At 32.6% G+C, this 20,233-nt stretch overlaps 1 long non-coding RNA gene across 1 annotated transcript in view; it reads right to left on the bottom strand.

The window, feature by feature from the left end:
* LOC141579387 (uncharacterized) overlaps positions 1 to 16,623 on the bottom strand; it is a 241,201-nt gene extending 224,578 nt beyond the window's left edge. Inside the window, exon 1 of the long non-coding RNA XR_012510606.1 lies at positions 16,561 to 16,623. This is a non-coding gene — a long non-coding RNA (uncharacterized LOC141579387). The remainder of the gene's footprint in view (positions 1 to 16,560) is intronic.
* Between the last annotated feature and the right edge of the window lie 3,610 nt (positions 16,624 to 20,233).

Below are 20,233 nucleotides of genomic sequence, written 5' to 3'. Positions count from 1 at the left end.
CTTTAGAGCAATTTTGGTCTAAAGAGAAATTTTTCCACTCAGGTTTTCCCTACTTCTAAAGTAATTTGGTTCAAGTGGGACAGATGTGAAAAAACCTGTATAGGTAGAGGGTCAAAACATTATAGAGAAAGGAGTATTTCTTCAATAAAACAAAAAGTACTTAAAAGGTCATCTTTTATATATTGCCTTTTCTTGTTTCCTTCATTTCTATCTTGATCAATTTTACTCTTTGCCTAACTTGTTTTTCTTTCCTTTTCTTTTTAGTTTTTGCCTCTTTTCTTCTCTAATCTCCCTCAAATTTTTTTAACTTTCTGTTTTTTCCACACATGATAAATTAATTTCCTCTAATTTATTTCAATAAATATATTTACTAAATTTTGTCATGTTTGTGTTTGCAATTTTTATTTTAAAATGAAGAACTATTTGAGAAAGAAATTATATATATATATATGTATATATAAGTTTGAGCATTTATGAGCTCAATTATTTGTGTTTTAGGGCTTTTCTTTTGTGAATAAATGACTTCCTGAGAGAAAGCCAGGCCCTTTAAGAAGCTACTACCACAGGTCCCAGCCTATTCAGCCAAATTCAGTGTTCCAAGCAGTGATTCAGTTCAAAATAGATAAAATTTACATTTTTGCTTCGAGTACAAATCATTAAAGTGTTGTGCTGATAAAATAAATAATTCTTATCTAGCAACACCTACATTTCTGTTCTGATGTTATTCTTTTATTATTTTCTGCTTGGTCAGGATTCCTGGAGCCTCAGAAATGTTTATATAATGATGCAAAATCTAAAGTCATGTTGTATAATACATATTGAAATGCCATAAAGCTCAAGATACATAAACATATACATCTTTATTTCTTTACTATATTATTGTTGTTATGAAGCATGGCTAGTGACATATTCTTCAGCAGTTGAGGGCTATACTTTATCTCCTTCAGGTGTCAATCTTGTGTAATCCATGGGTTTCATATAATTTTAATGAAGTTCTTATTGGATTATTCAAAGACCATTTCATTTCTCTAGTCCTGAGGATTTCTGAGGTATCCAAATTTCCCTGGGGCTACAAGATTTGGACCTCTTACAGATGTCAGATTTAGATTTTTTTTAAAGTAGTTTGAACAGCATTTGTTGTGAAGCACTCCTACCAAGGCAGAATGACAAGGAATAGTACACTGACTAATTCACCTAGAGTTCTGATATATCGCTTTCTCTCTTTAGGCACATTTATACAGAAGATAAAAAATTCTTTTTATGGATTTGGGAGTATGTAAAGGAGGTGCAGTGGAGTAGTCACTTACAAGACAGTAACAGCACACGATAAACTGCAACAACAACAAAATCTTATCTTAGAGTTCCAGAAGAACACACGGCTGTGTGAATGTTCACTGGTAAGAATATAGGTATATCATTTTGAAGAAAAAAAATTTACACATACTAGAAACTCAAGAGAAAAATTACTAACAAAATTTGACCAATATCAAGTTAATCATGGAAACAGGAAAATATTAGTAACAGCATGATATGAGAAAGCTAAAGGTCCTGATCTGTGAAATCTACTTAATTACTTGTAAGAATGATAGGTCATCAGTAACGCCATCAAGGGATGAATGGGTATACAGACCCTGAAGAAAGTGCCACATTCATGCTGCAGAATTCATACTGCAAACTCACTTACTCACAAACTCAACAAGCTTCTACATTTAACAGAAAGACCCTCTTATACAGCAACTCTGTAGCCTAAACAAACTGTTCGGCAGACGTTGAGTGTAATCCTGACTTCATCCTTCTTAATGGAAACTGCTTTTCTTCTACAAAAAAAATTCTTCATCTTAACTACAAAATGAATAGCAATTTTACCAACAGCTGATGCTGTATTCACAAACGTCAAGTCTGAATGAGATTCATTCATTCATTTATCTATCCATTCCATAGATATTAAGAACACTAAATGTCAAGAAGAGCCACAGACACTTGGGATACAGCCTGAAAGAGGGAGACCTCGTTTCTGTTCTCTGCATTTTAAAAATTTATTTCTTTATTATTTAAGTTATAAGTGTACAATACAATGATTATAATTTTAAAGATTATATTCTATTTATAGTTATTATAAAATATTGGCTATATTCCAATATTGGATATGTGTACAGTATATCCTTATAGCTTATTTTATACCTAATAGTTTGTACCTCTTAATCTCCTACCCTTATCTTGCTCCTTCCCTCTTCCCTCTCCCTACTGGTAACCACTAGTTTGTTCTTTGTATCTGTGAGTCTGCTTCTTTTTTGTTATATTCACTACGTTATTTGCTATGCTTTTTAGATTCCACATATAAGTGATATCATACAGAATATGTCTTATTCTGTCTGACTTATTTCACTTAGCATAATGCCCTTGTTCTTTACATTTTCTTAGGACGAGGCAGGCAATAGGTAATTAGTAAATTAGTAAGCATAGTAAATGTCAAATAAGTAAGATAAAAACTTTGATAAATTTTCTGTAGGAAATAAATCATGAGTCACTTTATTACATGGAACCATAAACCCCACAGAAACATAAACTTGGCCCTGCTCATCCCCAGAGCCTAAGAAGTTTTATTTTTGGAAGGGGGTGAATATATAAAAAGCCAATGTGACAACTTAAAAGTAGATACAAATAATTGGTTGTACATGTGAGTTACTGCATGGAAATAAATATTAAATGGAAGACATCATACTTCTATATAAATTATTAAAATAATAATGTCAAATGTCATATTTGGCTAGATTAAAAGATTTGATATGTTAATTTTCAGACGGAAATTAAAAATAAACCAGCAAATTGTATTTTTGCCTGTACTTGTTTAGTGATACTCTATCTTTATCCAAAACGACTATGTAATCTTTCGGTCTTAGAAAGCGCATAATTTCCTCAGGGATGTATTCCATAACCCTTCAATGAGTTTACATTATTACTCTGTAGGTGAAAACTACATTCTTAAAGTAGGTAAAGACTTACTTTCCCATAAGGTTCCTATCATCACACTTTTAAGTTGTTCTTTGATTATTTTTCTTTTCCACAGTTTACAAGCTCTGCAAAAGCAAAGCCTTCAACACCTTGTTTACAACAGTATGACCAGTGTTTAGAAGAATTACCAGCATATGGTAGGTATTCACTGAGTATTTCTTGAATGAATTACTGAATGAGGGTTGCAAATAAACAGTCAAATCCAATTCTTCAACTATTCCACAGTGACTTCCATAAAGCCTAAGTTAGCTGAAGAAAAACATAGAAACCTGAAGATTTTTCTCATCTTAAATTCATTAAGACCGATACATTAGATTCCTTTAGTCCTTTCACTCTTCTATGGCTCTGGGAGGAGTTTTTATTGTCCTCTCTCTTCAAATCTCCGACAACCCCTCTTCAGTCTCCACTCTTCACTATTTGTCTTGCTTCCTGTTTCACAGGGAAAACTGACTAAATCAGAAGAGAATTTCTATACACTCTCACTAGCCTGCATCTTTGCCCACTTTCTTGGATATTTTTCCTATTATTACTGTTCATGACTCCTCTACTTGAATACCCTATTCTAACTCCCCTTCTCTACTCAAGGATAAAGTTCCAACAGTTCTCACTGCTTTCTCACAAATCAGTGGGTTTTGTTCTGAATTTTATCATTCTTTAAATTTGGTCTTTCCTATCTATGCTGTAATATTCTCTTCAGAAAGAAAAGAGGCAAAAATCTTGCCTGGAGGATTCATTCTCCAGATATTACTCAATTTCCCATTAGAGCAGAAAATCTCAATACAGCATTCATGCAGGAGTAGTGTGGATGGAATTCATGAGGTCAATCTTCATGGATAAAAAAGAAAAAAAATACTTGATCTTTAAGTGACTGAAGCATAATGTCCTTTAATTATGTATCTTGACAATCTACCATAAACAATATTAGCTCTAACTAAACATTTTTAATCATGTTACACTACTGTAACATCACAAATATCCTTCACACTCACCACCCCTTTGAAATTAGGATATTAGACTTTTCCTATAAGTTACTATTTAAAGGTTAAGAAATCTTGCTTTAGAAGAAGACTCTTTGAAATGTCTGTTAATGTTCATGGTTTTGAATTGCTTTTTCCCCAACCCAGTGTACATTTTCCAGTCAGGCTTTTGCCCAAACTGCTCTACAAAATAGCTTTCTTCTAATCACTGATAAGATGCGTTTACTAAATCCAATAATCAAGGCTGAGCCTTCTGACTTGAGCCCTACTTGAGATAGCATTTGTCACACTTCACTATCTTATCTTGGAGACACTGCCTTCATGTCCAAACTCACACTCTTCTGTTTTCCTCCCACCTCACTGGTCACTTATTTTTGAGTTTCCTTTGCAGGTCCATCTTCATAAATAGGACTTTTCTATGCTGGACTACTATAGTTCTTAGTACTTGGACCTCTTTTTAATTTAATGTTGCTTAACTGATCTTCTCTTGTGTGATCTCATGCACTTACATAACTTTAAGTAGACTAAATGATGGTGATTCTCAAATGTATAACTCTCAGGACCTCTTGTCTGAACAACAGATAGCTATTTCAAACTGCCTCCACAGCATCTATCTTGAGTGTCTAGTAGATATCTCAAAACGAACCTCTCCAAAATTTAATCTGGATCCCTCTCCTCACCCCAGACCCCAATGTCCAACCTCCTCCCACAGTCATATTCATCTCAGTTACAACTCCAACATTTCAATTCCTTGGCCCCAAATCTCAGATTCATTCTTCAGCTATCTTTCATATTTCACAACTAATTATCAGTAAATCTTGGCAGTTCTACACTGAAAATATATTCCATATATAACCACTTCTCATTTTCTAAACAGCTATTATGCTGGTCCAAAACACAACTTTGTACAGCTTAAATTATTGTAAGAGTCCACTTACAACCTCTCTGTTTTTATCCATGCTTCCCTCCAATATATTTTAGACAGAAGTCTAAGTAATCTTGTTAAGTAGAAGGTTAAATCATGTCACTTCTGTGCTCTGAACTCTCCAACAGTTTTGTATCTCACTTGGGGTAAAAGCAGAAACCAGTACATATTTTGGTTACCCATTCACATCTTTGACATCTTCTATTACATTCCTCGTGGCTCACTCTGCACAAGTTGCACTTCTTGTTCTCACATAGCTGTTACTCCTTTCTCAGAATGTTGACAGTTTCCTTCTCTTATTTCTTGAGTACTATGATTCTATAACTATGTGACTTACTTACTCACCTTCAGTCTTTATTAAATGTCCACTTTTCAGTAAGGTCTTCCCTTGTCACTTTATACTTTGACAATTGTCACTGTCCCCCTTTTTATTTTTCTTTATCTCTGTGAAAATTATTACTACCTAACATATATTTTTCTTACTGTGTTTGTTGTCTGTCCCCATCCCTGCCTCTAGAATATCAGTTCTGTGATTGAAACGACTTAGTCGGTATTCCTGGCCTAGAGTATTATCTAATAGTAACAGTCATCATTTTTGATAAATGAAAACAGAAATGAATGAATGAACAAATATAATTTTTCCATATATCTCTTCATTTATCTGTTTTCATCATCTGCCTTCAAAGGATACAATGGCAAATCAAAATAGCCCAATAAAAACATGGTGAGCAAATGAAGCAATGCTATATATGATTTGTCTTAAAAATTACAGTTGTACTTCTTAAAAGACTACCATGTACATTTGGAATGTTTTCGTACTTATTCAGTGTAGGTTGGCTATGTCATATCAGTCTTTGTCTAAAATTTCAAAACAGTTAAAAACATAAGTTTTAATCAAAAAGACCATAAAAGTGAAACGATATTTTCTACAAATATCAATCATACCATAGTTTTACACATTAGATTTTATTTTGAAGTCATCTTCTCATAGCTCTTATGAGTTATCCCTCATTCATTTTGTTTGATTAATTGAAGGAACAATTTAAAATATCCATTCCCTTTAATTTTCACTTTATTAAAGATAAACATATCACTTAGTCCTACTTGGATAAATTTCTTAGAGTTTATAGAAACTCTGTCTACTTCTAAACAAAGATACCTGTACAACTGACTGCAAAATGCTCTGAAAACATGCAGATGGCAATGACTGAATTTGTCTAGGTAACATTATACACCATTGATCTATTGACAAACAATGTCCATAAACTAGTGACTTTATCTAAACGGGCATTAGTTTAAGTAGGTTTGAAAAATATAATTTCACTTTAGATTATTTTAAACTACTTTCAGCAACTTTACAAATATTTTTCTTTTTCACTTATTGACTATTTTTCTTCCTAAGTACCCTCCTCTTTTTGAAAACAAATGATGTTTCCTGTATCTGTAATGAAAAGAACTATTGAAAACACATTAACCACAGACTGAAACTGACTTTGTAGTACAATTCTTTAGAAGAATATTGAAAGGCATCTAGAAAATTGTTGTATCTATTAATAAGAGAGACAGAAAATATCATCACTTGTTTTCAGCATTCAACATGAAATCATAATAATTCTATTTTGGATTTCTCTCATTACCAAATTTGGGCAGACTTAGATATCTTAATTATATTAAACACTTAATACTAGAAAAATATTAAAAGCTTTGCTTTTGTACAGTTTATTATAAAATATTTCCCTATCTAACTGTACTCATTTGGAAACATCTCAAGGATATAATTCCCATATAGATCCCAAACAGCTTCACACAAATACAGATTAGACCTGCATAGAGAAATATGAGTTGTGGCATTAAACGCCAATGTAAAAGTTCTCTAACTCCATTAAATCAGATCTTTAATAATTTCCCTTCTCACATTAAGTTTTCCTTTAAATACAAATTCTCCTGAAATACAAATATAATTGGTTATAGATATTTTCTTTTATATTAGTGTTGCTCAAACTTTTGCCTCTGTCTAGGAAAAACTTGAAGGTAAGCCTCATTCTCAGATATCAGTGATAACTGGGGAAAAATATTTTCCCCCAAATTGAAGAGGACAGAATACTCCCAAACTCATTTTAAAAGACCAGCATCACCTTGATACCAAAGGCAGGGGACACTATAAGAAAAGATAATTACAGGCCAACATCCATGATTTATGCAAAGTTGTCAACAAAACACTAGCAAACTGAATTTAGCAACACAGCAAAAAGATCATACACCATGATCAAGTGAGATTTATCACTGGGATACAAGGATGTTTCAACATACACAAATCAACAAATGTGAGACACCACATTAATAGAGTGAAGGATAAAAATCCCATGATCATCTTAATAGAGAAAAAGCATTTGACAAAATTTAATATTCTTTTATGATAAAATCCTCCATAATTCTTATAACTAAAAGTGCTATAATCATCTAGTAGAGTGTTGGATTTCTATATTTTTATGGAAATAGAATATTAGATAATGTTTCTTTGAGGAAACCTCTGGTTGAGATATTCCAATTGTGGTGGAACACACCATTATTTCATTAATGCAGTCACTCTGCAACTAGCTCTATCCTTGGTTATATGAGCTTCACCATGATTAAAATCTGTGTCTCTATCCTCCAAGGCTTAAAATCTCCTATGGGAGGGTTACAATTAAGTAAATTAGACCAAAAATTAATTAATTTAAATTTGATAAAGTATCCTTTTGAAAGATTTATTGGTAAAAGGGAGGCATAAAAAGATGGCAAATATGTAAAATATGTGATTAGGAAAGAAGTAGACAAAGAAACCAACTCAAGGATCATATGATCTCAATAGATTTTGTTAATGAGATCGAATGTTAAGTTGGCCTTGAATGTATACTACAGAGTTAGAAGTAGCAATAAATAGGGCATAATTAACCGGTGGGGAGATGGTAAGGATATCTATATACTTGTAGTAGACACTAATATACAGAAGAGAACACCCAAAAGAAGAGCTATAAGTGTGAAAGGCTATATTGAAAGCAGGTTATGGAGGACCTTTAAATCTAGGGACCAATGTTTAAATTTGATTCAGGAAACAACAGGAAGCCAAGATACTTTCTTTAGCTAAATTATAGACTATGATTTTTTGAAAGTATTAACTAAGTAAAAGTAATAGCTGTTTTTTGAAAATTTACTGTGGATCAGATATTATAATTATGCCTTCCATTTATTATTTCACTTAATGTGTGCAATAGATGTATAAATTAGGTATGATTAATACCATCATCCTTCTGGAAATGAGAAATACAGGTTAAAGTTTTAAAATATTTTAAAATAAAACACTATAGCTGATAGGCAACAAGGCTGAGATCTAAACCCAGAACCCATTTTATCTCTAGAACCTGTGCTCTTTCCTATGGTATCCCACACTAAGATCTACTTTTTAAAGTTAAGCATTTAAGAAAATAACAGCTGCAACATTGTAACAGACTTCTGGAGCATGATTAGTATTACTACCCTATTTTGTACATATAGCTAAACTGTTTTAGAAACTTTCCATGTGCTTAAACATTTCATGTGCCAGAAACTTGTAGTATCTTTCTCAGACACTATTATTACCCTCTTCATTATAATGATGATATGCAGACAAATTGAAAAGCACAAAATGGAAGCTGTTTCATCAGAGAGGGAACGATTATGGAATTCAAATTCATACTGTTGAAGTCCAAGCCAAAACAATTTTGTCCTAGAACTTCTTCTGGTAACAAGACATATCTTCTGGAGTCCCTTACCTTCCTTTGAGATGAGAAAAAATATGTTTATGAATCCATGTTTTTTAATAAAAAAGGGATATTGGATATTATTCAAGTTCTACATAACAGACTGTGGGTGTAACTACACAATATTTTAGGGAATTTACTGAGGTGGTACCATGTACTTTTTCTGGATATGAGCAAAGCCAATTAAAAGCAGTTGTGATGACTAAAACCAGGAGTGATGAAAGCTTACTATATGTCAATGCATTATGGCAGCAATTTACATATATTTTCTTGCTCAATTTTCATAAAAATAACGTTTTTAAAATTATATTACATATGAGAAAACTTTGGCTCAGAGATGTTCACAAAATTGCTCAAGATGACATAGCTAGCAACAGGCAGTTTGTAAATTTGAACACAGGTGTTTTAGTTTTAATTTCAAAATCAATTCTTTTTGCAACTCAATGACATAAAAAATCATGCTTATGTTAAACCAAAATCAAATTACATTTTAAGTGTCTAATGATGCTTTCATATGTAATTGCTACCATTGCATATATAGTGGAAGGTGCTAAAGTGTAAAGTCATGTTTAGGATTTTTAACCAGCATGTGTTTGTGGGCATTTCCATAAACATAAATTTTATGGAGTATTGGTAACATCTTGGTTGAAAATGAACAAAAATATTCTTCATGATCAGAAAATAGGAATTAATGAACTTCTTTTTTCTCTTTTTAAATAAAAATAATTTCTTTAAATTTTTGGAGTTAAGAATCAATCCTAAATCAATGATTTGTATATCTTATTATCTTATGTTCCCAATGCAACAGTCTGTAACTGTTTTCTCTAGAGTTTTCCATTCCACTGGCCACCATTCTACCATATCCTACAGTTTCAAGGTGGAGCTGTAAACTCAGTCCTCCGACTGCAGTATTGACACATACATTTGTTGTTCTTGTTCAATGCTGATCTGATTTACAAGTCTGCTTTTGCAGCAGTGGTTTTATAGAGAGTTCATTTAAAGTTTACTTTTGCGTAAATACCTTTAAAGCACTTCTTATGTGCCTAACAGTTTTCCTTTCCAGGAGGTTTTTTTGCTTGTTTGTTTGTTTGTTTGTTTTTGTTTTTAAAGAAACAGGTTTTACTTTATGGATTTCAGGACAATTTCAGGACAGTCATACATTTTCAAGTGCAGATTTTCTTTCATTTATTACCTGAACTTTGATCCTCTTAATGACACAGATTTACCCCACATATAACACAGAATTTTCTAATACTTGATTCAGATTTTTGTAAAACATCTCAAATATGGGCTTTTAAAAATGAATTCAGAAGGCAATTGGTCTCAGAGTCCAATTTGATTCCAGGTAATTAAATGGCAAGAAATAGAGGTCACAGATCACTAGCCTTTCTACTGAAGGAGTGGTAGTTAGCCGGATGGTTAAAGGAACAGGCAAGTGTCCATCCTCACCGGCAATGCCTGCTTCTACACTTGAATCACTATAGTTTTTTTTTTTTTTTACAAAGTCACTTAAGCTCTCTGCTTCTAGCTCATCCACCTGTAAAGGAGAAATACAGTTATCTTCCACTTTCCAAAAAGACTGTGGAGAGTGTAATTAATTAGTATATTCAAACAAATTTAGAAGCTTCAAATTAAATGTAGGTATGAAAAAATTTTTTGGCTTTCACAGAATTTCTTTAGGTATCTCAAACACAACAAAAGCAAATATTTTTCCAAGCAAATTCAATGACTTTATATTTTGAGAAGTACATGAAATGTTGGCAATATTTACTATTTAATAACATAAGTGACTAATACTTGTGAGAAAGAAGTCTAATTTAGCCATTTTTCCAACCCTTCTTCCCTTCCCTTCTTCCCTTCCTGCTTGCCTTCCTTCCTTCCATCTTTCTTGGTTTGCACTATATGCTCTTGAAGTGTTCAACTTCTATGAGTTCATCAGTATATTTTCTTCATTGCTTATAGGCAGCCATTTGTGTGCTGAACATTTATTATTTTAATTTCCCAACTCCTTGTGCTCCAGTAACAGCACAACATCTCCAGTAACAACAACCCATGTTGCGGAAACCCTAGCTTCTTTTCTTTGGGGAAACTATCTTTCCCCCATTCTTTTATTATGTTTGACAGAGAAGAGCTGATAACTCCCTACATGATTTCATTTTTTCTTCATCTTATGATGAGGTGTGATTTGTAGGCACTTGACCCAAACAAAAGTCAGTCTTGATATTTCACACAGTTTGCCACCAGAATTCCAAGGGCTGCGAACAAGGGGGGTAAATTAAAGTCCTACCTCAGGATTATTTTAAGTGGAGCTTTTCAAAATGACCATTTCAGTTTTCTTAATTTTACATTTTTATTGAGATATTACTTTTGGGTGTACAACATAAAGATTCAAAACTTGTATGTATTGTGAAGTTGTCACCACAATAAATCTAGTTAACATTATCACCATGTATAGTTACATAATTTTTGCTTGTCATGAGAACTTTTAAAATTTACCCTCTTAGCAACTTTCAAATATGCAATACAGAATTATTAACTGTAGTCACCATGCTGAACATTACATCCCCATGATATTTATTTTATAACTAGAAGTTTCTTCATTTTGACTTCCTTCACCCAATTTGCCCACTTTCCACCCCTACTTTTTCAGTTTTAATAGTTAAATCATAGGATTATAATAGTCAGTTTCCACTAGCCATGTGTTTCCTCTCACCATCACTACATCTTTATTGCATATATCCCTATCAAATAGACAAAACTACAACAGAAGCAAGTGGAGTCAATATATAGAAAGAAACAAGATCAAAAGATAGAATCCTGATGGTATTCAAGCCTCTGAACCTAGGCAATGCTGCCTTTCCCACAGCTTAGTTATCTGAGTTAGTAGGTCCCAACTACACAGACCAGTATGTATGTATGTATGTATGTATGTATGTATGTATGTATGTACGTACAAGGCTTCTGTGGCTTATGACAACAACGACAATAACAACAACAAAACATTGGCAAATACACTATCTTCTTAGCAACAAATTAATAAAATAGAGTGAACATAAAGATACTTAAGAAAGCCAATTACCCTTTCTATTTTCTCAAGTGTATTTTTTTAATTTAATGCTTGAATATCTATATCTGAACATGTGGCCTGATAGCTACTAAGCTCAACTCAACTCAGAAATAAGGCCTTTCCTTCAAAGTTTCTTAAGAAAAAGTGGAAAGATCATTTTGTTGCATTCTTCCATTCTTGTTTCATAAAGAACAAGTCCCAAGCCCTACAAATGGCTTGTATTGGACTCCATATTTGAATTAAAGATTGCTAAACTTGAAAAAAAAAAAAGAAATAAGGGCTGGATTATCTGTAGTATTCATAATGGGTGACAGTATCCAAGGAAGAATAAAGAAGCACCATGGAAACATTGGGCAAATTGTATACTGGCAATTTAGGTATATCCAGTCATTTAATCAATCCCCATGTCTAAAGTAGGATTAGAACACAGTGACAGGATACTTTGAACTAGGTTTCAAACACTTTTTCTCTTTTATTCTTAAAACTTTATAATGTATTAATGATTCAGCTATTACAGAATTAGATCTAAATCTTGTATTTGATCAACTTTCTCCCTTTCAGGCTATGAGGGTTTGTTCTATTTCTCATGGGTTTGATAGAAAAGAAATTTAAAAACCCTGAGGAGATTAATTAATTTTAATAAAAAAGTATCTTTAAAACAAGCACACTTTCTACCCATCAGCAAATGCATATACTCCAGTTTACTGTAGCTTCAGCAGACTCTGCACAGCCCACTTCCTGTCATCAAATGATGTTTTAAGCATTTGTCACCAGGAATATATCCAATAAAAAGATTCAGTGGCTAGTGTGGTGATAAAGTAACCAAGGTTCCAGAGCTCTTGTCCTGGTGACTGCAACAACCATTGTTGAATATTTCTGACACTTGGCATGATAAAATTTCTCCTCCAACCACTAGCAAGTAAGGACCAGATGAAAATTAAGTAAATACAGCTATTCCTGATCTTAGCCACTCCTTGACACGTGAGTAAGTCTGAACTTGGTCGCTGATATTTGTCATACTACCTGGTGTCACAGGTGGGATTAGGATGACAAAGAAATCAAAGATTTAGGGAAAACAACACATCCTTGCCCTTAATCTTTCACCATGCTATTTGTCCAGTAGCACTTTGGATAGGAAACCAGTCCAGGAGGCTTTAACATCTAGTAATTATGGACAGAGTGTCTACATCAATCTGGCTGCTATCCAACTCAAGTATTGTTTAAGTAAACATTTACACATGTCTTGCTGATTATCACATGCTCTGAGGTGAATCATTTTTACTTTCTTGGGTGAGTTATAGTTAGTTGGACGCAAAAAAGAACTATAAACTCAACATTTGTGAAAGAAGAGTCCAGCCTAGAATATTTTTGCCTATGCCAGATATCAGGAGGCTTCCATTTTGGATTCCTTTTGGGCTTTTGATTGAAACAGTTTCATGGAAGAAGATCACCTTCCTACTAGTTATTAACATTCATTGTCTTCTTTCCCCTGGTTAAGTAAATGGCATCAATAATTATTTACCCAGATAAAAAGATACGATATTATTTTAAAAGATAAAAGTTCTAAGTTATATAAATTGGTATCAACTAGAGTTCTTCCATTTTCTTCACCACTCATGGCATTCCCCTCATTAGCCAGCAACTTCATTAGCTCTATTTCCAAAATAGCTTCCAAATCTGCCCACATTGTTACATCACTACCATCACCAACAAAGTTAAAGGCAACATCTTTCTCTTTGACTGCTGTATATCCTCCTACATGACCTCTATGCATCTACTTCTGCTTTCTCTTAACCATTTACCAAATAGGTGATCTTTTCACAAGGAAAATTAGATCTTGCACACCCCTGTTTAAAACCTCTTAATGGTTTCTCATGCCATTTAGAAGAAAATCTAAATTCCTAACCACAGCACACAAGGTACTATGTGATCTTCTGTTGCCTACTTTATTTTCTCTATTCCTTACTATGCTCCAGCCACACTGGTCTTATTTTTCTTTCTAAATTCCCCAATACTTTTGTTACTGAGAGGAGAGGAATAAGTTATCTTGGTTCTTAGTCACCTGAAAAAAAATGAATTTCTAACAGGAGATGGAGAGCGTGATATAAATAGATTTTATTAGTGAAGTAAAAGGCAGTAAAATATAGTACACCCCTGAGAACTGGGAGCGGGCCAATCCAAGAGAGGAAAATGGCGCTACTCCTTTGTTTTTCCTGTTTTTATATCCGGGTTTAGGGGGAGTTTTGGTGATTGACAGCTCATATTCCTTGTGCTCAGGCACGCCTATCTCTTTTTACACATTTTTACCCATGATGCACACAGAGAAACCTACAGGAGGGGGCTCAAACTGCAATGTTAATTATACTATAATGAGCATTGGGTCAAGTAAGCCAGCTCCTTCTCTCTACTGTGCAGCCACTGCGTTCAATTCTAGCCAACTTCTTTGCTGGCCCTCATTTAGTGAAAGTAAACATTTTTGGAGCCCCTTATCCTGAGTGCAGGTGTACTGTTATTTTCTGGGTTTCTCTCTCCCCTTCCTCTCCCCTTAGCTGATGCTCATTTCTATCTAACTGCCTAATACTTCTGTAGGGAGAGTGTCTTTTTTTTGCTGTTGCCAGTATCTAAATGGTCTCCACTGGCTCTTTAAAAGGCTGATACCTTAGGGTCTCAGACCTTTGCCATCTTGTCAGTGAGGTTTCTCCTGCCCACTCAGATACCCCCTCTCATGACATCTTTTTTGTTTGCTTCTAGGAGCTTATCAGTAACAGAATAGATACTGCTAATTTATTTCCTTATTTGTCTACTATGTAAGGTGTGTAAGGCAAATTTTCACTGTTAGCTCAGTGCCTATATCATTATCTTGGAAGTAGAAAGCATTCCATAAATATTTATTGAACTAATTAATTAATGTCTGCATTTATTTGCCACACTATGTATTTTATTTCCTTATATGTGATTTTTAAATTTCAACTTGTATTGTTACTACCAAACTTGTCCCTCCCAACACCAATTAAAATTACTGAAAACGATACTACAAATCAACAATGAAAAAAGAGATAACTCAGTTAAAAATGGGCAAGTTGGTAAATAGAAATTCTCTGCAAAGAAGACATATAGATGATCAACAAGCCCAGGAAGGGATGTTCAACGTCATTACTCATTAAAGGAATGCAAATCAAAGCCACAGTGAGATACCATTGCACACACACTGGGATGGCTATAATCAAAAAGACATGTAACAACAAATGTTGGCAAGAATGTTGAGAAAATTGAACATTCATAAACTATTGGCAAAGTAAAATGCTGTAGCCATAATAGAAAACATTTTTGTTCTCACAATGTTAAAAGAGTTACCATATGACACAGCATTTCCACTTACAGTTATATACTAAAAAGAAATGAAAATACATTTCTACAAAATCTTGTATATGAGTATTCAAGGCAGCATTATTCATAGTAGCCAAAAAGTGGAAACAAAACATAAAATGATGAATAAATAAACAAAGAATGATATATACATTCAATAGAAATTTTTTTTAGCAATACAAAGGAATGAAGTACTGATGCATGCTATAGATAATAGGAAAGACATTTGAAACCATTATTTAATGAAGGAAGCCAGTCACAAAAGACCACATATGGCATGATTTCACTTACTTAAAATGTGCCAAACAGGCAAATCAAAAAAGACAAAAAATAGATTAATAGTTTTCAGAGTCTAGGGGGAAAGGAAAATGGGCAGTGACTGGTAATGTGTATGAAATTTCTTTTTGTGGTGATAAAAAGCTCCCTAAAATAAGACAGAAGTGGTGTTAGTACAACTTTGTGAATATACTAAAAAACAGTAAATTTTACTTTAAAAGGGTGAATTTTGTAGTTTGCGAATTATATATCAAAATGCTATAAGTAATCAGATTTCTTTAAAAAGAAAAAAAATGAAGTATATAAGGTCCATCTTGTTTTTTTCAGCATAGCTAAGATAATCTGATAATTTAAATAAAATGAAAAATGAAACCAATCAACAAAGTAAGCTAAGATCTTTACTAAATTATAGAGTGAGCAAAAGATTCAAAGGAAAATGAAAAATTTGCAACATTCCATTTGCAAAAGATTTCAGTACGATTATAGCTAAGGTTTCTGTGCTATTCCCTTTCTTATCTTGTAAATTAACTAACTATATGGCAACTGCAGAAGCCTGCAACTGCATCTGGATTCCTTGGTTTATTGGATCCAGAAACACTTAACTTCTTGACATACTGGCTTTTCTAGGTCAATCAAAAACCAAGCCAAACAAACATTCAACTTCTACCAAGGATCCTTCTATAAATTACTCTTTCCTGTCTTAAGATAAGGCACATTTGAGATTAATAAAACAGTAATAGTGTCCGAGAAAATGAAGATCTCACCATTAAAGCAATATCCTCTTTAATCATTATAATAAGCAATTAAAATTACATATTAATATTTGTTTCATATTTATTTTGAGTTTTGGAATATTCTAAACAATCTACTTGTATTTTCTCACTTAATCTTCAAAAGAATTCAGTGAGTTCACTATTATAATCTCTATTTAAAAAATAGGATGCACAAAGAGAATAAAAAAATTACTAAGGTCACATAATTAGTAAAAGACAGAACAAGGCTGTGAACTTACAGCATCTGACTCATAGCATCATGCCATTATATTTCCCATGTGCACATAACTAATAATGTTCTGTATGGTGAATATAACATTCATTCAATGAGAATTACACACTGATTAGATGTGGGATATGGCCCTCTAGTGGGACATTTACTCACTAGGTCTGGATGCTTCAGTTTTGTTGGCCAACATGTGTCTTTTGCATTACTGACTCCATCTCTACAAAACAAGAGGAGCTAAGATCAGTCATTAGGTTTAAATAAATTATTTAAAAATAGCATGATTCTTTGCATTTCATTTTCTATATGGAATCATCTAGACTCTTGCTACAAGGTAATAAAAAGTAGGGCACCATGAATATCAAGGGGCATGGAGTAGCCCATGTTTGAAGATAAGGACAGAAGAGTTTCCCCATATACAATCCTTTGTACAACTACTATAAATGAAGTTGGTGACAAATTAAAAAACTGGGTGTGTCCCTTATAAGTACTTGAGGGTGTGTTTGCAGTTTGGGAAAGTGGATTACTTTGCTTGATTGAGCTTTCTTTGAATATGTTTTTCAGCTTCCATTTCTTAAAGGACACTAAATTTTACAGTTATTTAGATCCCATTTGTTTGCTTAAAGTATTATTGTCTTAAGGACTCTGATAATTGTACCTTCTCCATCTGACAGCCTTCCCCTTATGGTATCTGGTTAAAAAAAAAAAAAACAAACCTATTTTGCCCTCTGTAGAAAAATGCACCTTTCAAGTTCAAAAATATTTAAAACTTAAATTATGCATATAAGTAATCAGTTTATAAAATCTGATGTGGGGAATACAATAGTCCTTGTAGAGACCATAGGATTAAGTGTTCATCTATTTCTTAGAAGAGATCAATGTCTGGAATTAAGAATGCATGTAAATTAACCTTTAAATTGTACTCTGGAATTCGAAAGAATTTAGAAACCATAGTGTCAGTATAATTTTATAACTTAAGGCACATATCTAATTTCTAATAAACTACTTTTGAATGTTTTATAATAAGCTGTATTTGTCATATTAAATCACAAAAATATTCCTCATAGATTAGGTAAGTACTAAATTTACTACTTATGGTAAAATTAAAATGGGCTAAAGTTTACTGTGATAAGAAGAAAAATTTTCTAAGAAGTTGGGAACATGTATAGAAAGTTTACCTATGAATATACAGAATACAAATAAAAGCTAGCATTTTTTCAAGGGTAAATATCTCAAATCTGAGATACTACATTTTCATGGCTAAATTTTCTAATTGATTTATGTAAAATTAAATTTTTTAAAATGGATTGGAGTAGAAACAATTTGAACTTTGTGCTTTTAAACAGTAAATTAGACATCATTATAGATTCCTCATTTTAAATTTGCCTGAAAGATGATTATAATTTAGGATGGTTTATGATAGGAATCAGAATTAAAAGTAAAAAATAAATTGATATAATACAGACATATTGGGATATTGAATGGAATTCTACTTGGCATATTAAATCATTTTAAAATAAGAATTTTTTGTCCTGCTTTATCAGAAGAATCCATTCCATACACAAATCACACTCCTGCATTTCACTTTCCTACTATCGTCCTAACTCATAAAAAATGCCTAATTATTTTCAAGCATTTAATAACTTCTCAATAACAAAAAGAAATAATTTTTATGGAACACTAACACATTGATCTAAGAGTACTTCCCTTCTTTAGAGTCCCTTCCGTACTGCTCTTTTAATAACACTTTGTGGCAGGTTCGTATCTGCTAAATCAACTGCTGGATGGGTAGAGAAAACATAAGGAATTTGTTGAGAGACACCTTGTCTCAGTGTCAGTGTGGTGCACACCATTAATTTGATAGGGAAGGTGTCTTGCCCTTTTTACTCTGATAAGTTTCAGAGTGTCAGTGACATACATCATAGTTTTCCATTAGAGAGACAAAAAAAAAAAAAAGGCTACAGATTAGAAATTTATATTTTATCCCACAGATTATTGGAAGTGCTTGAATGTCCTTGAAATGTATAAATTATGTCTTGCCTTTAAATTAGACATTTTTAAGGCTTCATTAATGAAATTAATAGTAGAGTGTTAAATAAAGCCCAATAAAAATTTCACTTGAATAGATGCATAGATTTCCCAATTACCAATTTTATTTGACCAGATGCATTCAATTAGTTTGGATTCCCTCTGAACAAACTCTGAACATTATCTACAACTTTCGAACAGGAAGGTCTGTAATGAGTGCTTTCATTCTGGAGAAGCTGAAGTAGAATTAATGGGGTTATATACTTATTTGTATAACCAGAGAAATTAACAGCAAAATCAACAATCATAAGAATTCAGGACTACCTTAATTAAAACATAAACTATTTCACAAAAATGACTAACATTGTTTCACAAAAATATGGTTTGGCTATTAAATTTTTAATAACAGAATAGTATATACCCAGAGTTATAGGCAGACAATGCATTACCTATAATATCACCTGTTTCAAGTGTTAGTATAAAATGGAATAAAAATAATTGCATGTACATTTAATTTATTCATTGTATGCTTCCTATAGCTTCCGGCTTCTTTTGCCTACCTTCTTCTTATTATTGACAAGTTAAGTAATCTACATAGACTGCATGCAGATTACTCATTTTCAGTTTAATTCTCAACCTATTATTATTCATTCAAATTACACTATAATGAAGTTCTTTCAAAAGTCAACTGACAACTAACTGTTGACCAATTTTGAAAATTCTACTTTCTTTCTTTCTTTTTTTAATCTACACTTAAATTTCCCAGGGTCCTTGCTGTAGACCCCTTAATGATTTTTTCCCTTCAAATTTCTTTGGGAGAAAAGTCTCTTTACCTTTAATTCTTATGCATGAAATAGAAAACAAAAAAAGAGATAAAAAAAAGAAAATTAAAAAACTACTGAAACACACTCAATAAACAATCAACTAACTCCAGTAGGACTCTCTTGGGTAGCTATATTTTGTTACACATCTCATTGTTGTTAATTTAGAATATATACACTAAAAATTAAAAAATCAAACTCTTATAATTTTATCCCTCACTGAGAACCAATGTAAATCTTTGAATGTTAATGCAGTAATACTTTTAGTGTGATATTTATCATGCTGTATTCTAATTTTTAAACAATTTTTACTGTAACACCAGAGATGAGAGTCTCCATGTTGAAGATTCCTTTTCTTGCATTTTCCAGTCTCCAAGATGTATTACCAAATCTGGAACACTATGCTAAGTATGTATTTGATTAAAAAAATACATGAAAAAAGAATAAATAGATTATGTCCATTTATCAGGCTTTAAGTAGTATTTACATTCCTATGACCCACAAGTTTAATTTTTAATCTTTATCATCAGAAATTCAAAATCACATTCTCACTGTCAATTCATTATGAATACAATTTGCAGGAAAATCAAATTCAACAGGTCCAAATCCAAGTTAACCTATTTAAAAAATAGGACATGTTTTATGTATTGTCATGGTAAACTACCTTGTATTCTAAGTGGAAAATCTGAAAACATAGCTTTGATTCCATAATTTTCCATCCCATCTTCTAAGACAATAGTTATTCTTCAGTGACACCTCTGAAATCTGGTATTACTCTCCATGACCACTATTTTGTCATTAGTTTCAACTTTATTTCTCTTTTATCTAGATTGGTATAATGATGTAGAAAAATTTCCTCATTTCTATTCTCTCCCATTTTAAATCCCTCCTCTACCATGCTCCCGCTGTTGCTTTCATAATATAGGCATATTGGGCATAGCTAAGTACTATATTTCCCCTTATTCTTGCTGCATGAACATAAC

This window comes from Camelus bactrianus, chromosome 2 (assembly GCF_048773025.1).
Source record: "Camelus bactrianus isolate YW-2024 breed Bactrian camel chromosome 2, ASM4877302v1, whole genome shotgun sequence".
Lineage (NCBI taxonomy): Eukaryota > Metazoa > Chordata > Mammalia > Artiodactyla > Camelidae > Camelus > Camelus bactrianus.
Note: the sequence above shows the minus strand (reverse complement) of the source record. Positions and strands in the feature narration are given on the sequence as shown.